Below are 5,238 nucleotides of genomic sequence, written 5' to 3'. Positions count from 1 at the left end.
GTAGTGATTTAGGAGAGAAAATGATGATTAAAAATTGAAATTATGCACGAAAAAATTCATTTAAGGCATGTTTGGCTTGAGGGTAATTTCAAGAGCAAATCCAATAGTTGAAACTGGACACTTGCTTAGCTTGCAAAGTTTAAAATTCCCAAGTTACTAGATTAGTTTGGCTAATCAAATTAGCTTGACAAAAGAATGGAGAATGATAGCCCACTATTGTTTAACATGTGATACACAATATAATATTAAGCTAGTAGCTAACTATTGGGTGACCAATTAACCAAATAGTAATCTTACTTAAAAGGATTTTTTGACTTTTACCACCAAAAAAATCAAAAAAATGTTTTTTTACCACCAAAACTTCTAAAACTTTTATTTTACCACCAAACAAAAAATTAAAAGTTGTTTTTTACCACCTGCCGTAAAAAACCTAACGGAATTTTTTAAATTCTTCGATTTTCGTGTCAAACACATGTTTTTTAGGGGTTTTGGGGGGCACTTTGGGGCTATGGAACCAATTTGAGGTCAGAATTGACAAAAAATGAATGAAAATGCCTCGTTTTGCGTGTTTAAAAAACCTCGATTTGCGTGAATACGCAAAACGAGGCATTTTCGATGATTTTTTGTCAATTCTAACCTCAAATTGGATCCGTAAGGCCAAAGTGCCCCCTAAGCCTATGAAAAACATCTTTTGCGCACGAAATTCGAAGAATATTTTTTTAACCGTTAGATATAACGGTTTTCTTGACGTTTGGTGGTAAAAAACAATTTTTAGAATTTTTTTTGGTGGTAAAATTTAAGTTTTAGAAGTTTTGGTGGTAAAAAAAAACAATTTTTTGATTTTTTTTGGTGGTAAAAGTCAAAATTTCCTACTTAAAATGTGATGTGACAAAGTTGACAATTAACTTGTCATTGGATATGCTTTTAATGGGATAGTCAAAACAAGAAAAGTGAATGCAAATTCATATTATGCTAAAGAGGACGAACAAGGTATTAAATAAAAGAAAGATGTTAGTGTTGGCACAATGAAATGAGAGAAATTGAGGAAATTTATTACCCTCACAAAGTCACAATAGGGGTAACAAGCCACCACCATATTAGCATAACAATTACCCTAAAATGAGGGTAGTAGTTTCACGCCATCACTATCTCATCTTTTTCTTTGCAACCACACCCATGGCGCTAGGGGCGGCGGAACTACAAAGGGGGGATGGCAAGGGCCTTGCCCCCTGTAGCCCATCCCCGCAACCCAATATTTTTAACTTAGCTCCTGCAGCTTTATTGGTATATGTATTATTAAGTAAAAATTAGTATCAAGTGGAAAAAAAGTAGTACATGATACCACACTTAATCACAAGTTCAATTCTTCTAATGAGTTTGCCTTTATAGTTTATATGATGTTGTGACATAATACATTCAAAAAACACATAATTTTCTAAATTTTAAATGTTGCATATTGCTAGTTATGTTTCTTCTTGTTTTTGTTAATTGTTAATGAATTATAATAGAGTTTTCTTTAATATGATGGTATGAAATATATTTTCAAAAAAACATGGTAACTTTTTAAAATTTATATATTGAATATTGCTATTATATTGATGATCATCATGAGTTTGCCTTTATGTGATGTTGTGACATATATTCAAAAAACACATAACTTTAATTTCTAAAATTTAAATGTTGTTACGAAATATTGGGTGGATGTCCATCATCCTTCTTGTATCATTCAGAATATTCTAGATTTAGGATTTGTTGTTATCCAAGCAAATCCTAATTATACTACATGTATATATACCCTCATCATATGGAATAAAAAACACATTAATTATCTCTCAATATCTTATGTTTCTCCCTATTTCACAACAAATGTTGCATATTGCTAGTTTTTGTTTCTTCTTTTTTAATTATTAATGAATTAGAGCAGAATTTTCTTTAATATGATGCTATGGCATTCAAAAACATCGTAACTTTCTAAACTTTAGATGTTACATATTGCTAGTTTGTATATATTTCTCCTTATTTTTTAATTGTTAAAGATTTAAAGTAGTTTTGTAACTTTTACTACAAACTACTTCGTAGTTATCTTGTTTCGTAGTTATCTTGTGATTTGTTATAATGTTAAGGTTAAATGATGAACTTTGTATATGAACTTTTTATTGTCAAAGCTAACACAAAAGATATTTTGACCTTCATTGGATAAATAGGCAACAAATACAACTTCCCAAAGGAATGGGGGTTTGGGTATACGGTCTGCTAGCATTTACAACGACGCCTTGTTACTTAATATTTTCAGAATGCATACCAATCCTCAAGCTCTTGCTGCAAAGGTCTTTAATGCAAAACTGGACTGTATTTTCTGACCTTAAACTGACTTGTGCAAACCCCCTCCGGCCTCCTTCTCTTGGGTTCGAAGGACAATGCATTCTCTAGCTCTGAAAATGAGGACGAGTTTCGCATGGAAGATTGGCTCCGGTAACAATGTCTTAGCTTCAAGCTCAAGATGGGTGCATTATATATAAAGTTCCAGTTGTAAACTCAGACAAAGTGCTTTATGGAGGGTCAATGAACTTATCACTCCTACTAGATCCTGGAATGTGGGGATAATCAGGAAACGTTTTGAGTGGGATAGTGTCTAGGAAATCCTATCTATTGACCTCCCAACACAGGGAGAGGAAAACTCCCTTTATTGGCCTTGGCATAAAACAGGAACCTATACTGTTAAAACAGGATATGCCATTTTAGAAAATCCTGTTGGAGGGGGGATTTCTCCCCGAAGGAAAGAAATCCTTGATTTTTACAAAATTATATGGCACCTGGACATCCTCCCCAAATGGCGAATCTTCTTATGGATACTTGCTGTTAATGGAATTCGTGTTCGTACTAATCTTCAGGTGAGAGGAACTATTTATGATACTTTATGTGATTATTGTGGTGTAAAGGTGGAGGATGGTTTTCACCTCCTCTTAGACTGTTCTATAGCTCGGTATGCTTGAGATAACTGCCAAATACCGAACTGCAAAAAAATCAACGGGCTCCATTTCTCTTCAAGATTGGATCTGTACACATAATCTGCCTTTTTATAGTAAAAAAGGAACCCAAAGTAGACGTATTCAGGCCTTCGTGGCTTCTTTATGAGCTATATGGGTCACAAGGAACAAACGTATGATTTTAGAAGAATATGGGTATCTAAGATGCTACTTTGGCTATCTTAAGGAGGCTTTTCTCCTATTACGTGATTTCACTAAGTCGGCAACTGGATTACAAGAATCAAGGGTATTTGCAAGCTTCCTCTGGGCAAATGAATCATGTCCTACTCTTCAACGACACCTTAGTTCTTTGTACTATTCGAGTCGATGGATCGTGGCAAAAGGCTAGTAAAAATTATGGGGTAGGGTGGACGATAGAGGCATTCGCGACCATGGGGAACGAGAGGCTGGTGGCTCTTTTGGAATTGCGGCCTCAGCACTGCAAACTGAATATTGGGCTTTCCTCTATGCTTTACGTTGGGCTCATGATAATGATTATAGGTCGATCAAAATCTTAGCGGACTCGGCTTTACTTGTCATGTCTCTTACAAACAAAGGACCCTCGAATATTCACCTTTTCTGGACTTGGAAGGAGATTATCAAAATCGGAAGCACCTTTCATCATTGTATCCTACTAAAGGTTGACAGAATAGAAGTTCATCTCTCACATCGTATAGCTAACTAGTGTCGGGTTACTTTAAATGCTTTCTGTGGTAAAGCTTGAGGATGAAGATGGAGGTGGAGGTTTGTGGATCATGGTTTTAGATTGGAGTAATATAAGAAGATGGAGGTAGTTTGTAAGATCTAAGGAAGAAGATGATGAAAGAAGAAGATGATGAAAGAAGAAGATGAAAAAGAGTACAAGTATAAAAAATAAAATATAAAAAATTGTCAAAAATAATACAAACTTTGAGCGGTCCGCAAAAACAAGTCAAATTTTTAATTATTTCTGAATAATATAAATTTTAGGGAGTATCTGCTATAAACAGGTTATAACCGGTTGGTGACTTGATTAGTAGGTATGTGGGACACGTGTCATAATTCTATTGGTTTGACACTTTAATTATTTTTATTTTATTTAATGTTTTTAATATTTGTTATTATTATTATTAAAAACGGAAAAAAAAAACAACCCCTCCCTACCAGCCACCATATCCCCTCCCCACCAAACGCATTTCCCCGGTGTCCGTACTCCAGCGACCCTTTACCGCACCCCAGCCTCCTCCCTTGCGCCAACGAGACAATATCCGACATTGCTAGCCCTCTCTCCCCTCCCCGAATCCCAACCACCACGAACTGAAACCCCACCAAAACCTCTAACTGCCTCCACTCCCACCCCCAAAACCCTAGCAGCTAGGGTTTTCAACAGTCAGGGAAGGAGCGTTTGGGGGTTTCGGTGGTGGAGGAGCAGATTTGTGGGTTTTTCGTGGGGAGGGAGAGGGATTTTGGTGATGGTGATTCGCGGGGAGGGGAATGGGGGCTTCGGTGCTGGAGGTTCAAGGGAGAGGGAAGGCGATGGTTGGGTAGGAATAGGCGGCAGCCGGCGACCAGGTTGGGTTGCTGGGCTGGCGCCGCCGGGGCTAGGGGGTGGGAGTTTTTGATTGAGTTGACGGTGGAGGAAGAGGGGTGGGCGGTGGAAAACGATTGGTGGGATGTGTTTTTTTTTTTTAATTATTGTTTTTTCAATTATTTTAATTGTTAATTAATGATGATTAAATCTTTAGTTAGGAATAATTGAATTCTTAAACGAATTATATAAAAAAAAAGTTAACCGGTTGTATAGGTTGTAGGTAAAACTTCCCGTTTAAAGCGGATACTCCCTAAAGTTTGTATTATTCAGAAATAATTTAAAGTTTGACTTGTTTTTAGCGGATCGCTCAAAGTTTGTATTATTTTTGACAATTTTTTCAATAAAATATTAATAAAGCGATTTTGTGATACATAGTACGAGTAGATAAAATGTTTCTCCTATTAAGAAGCCGGGGCTGCTTTTAAAACTGGATATCCGTTAAATATATTTATGGGTCCAGTCAACTAGAAAATAACAAAAACCTAATTGTACTTTGTATTTGAGTCAAACAATTATAGGACACTTGTAATATGATTAACCCACCCCCCCACCCAAAAAAAAAAAAAAAAAAAATTAAAAACTTTTTTTTTAAAAAAAATAAATAAAACTAAATTAAGGGAGGATGAAATTCAATTGAATCTC

Source organism: Chenopodium album, chromosome 21 (genome assembly GCF_948465745.1).
Source record: "Chenopodium album chromosome 21, dcCheAlbu1.1, whole genome shotgun sequence".
In the NCBI taxonomy this organism is placed as follows: Eukaryota; Viridiplantae; Streptophyta; class Magnoliopsida; order Caryophyllales; family Amaranthaceae; genus Chenopodium; species Chenopodium album.
Note: the sequence above shows the minus strand (reverse complement) of the source record.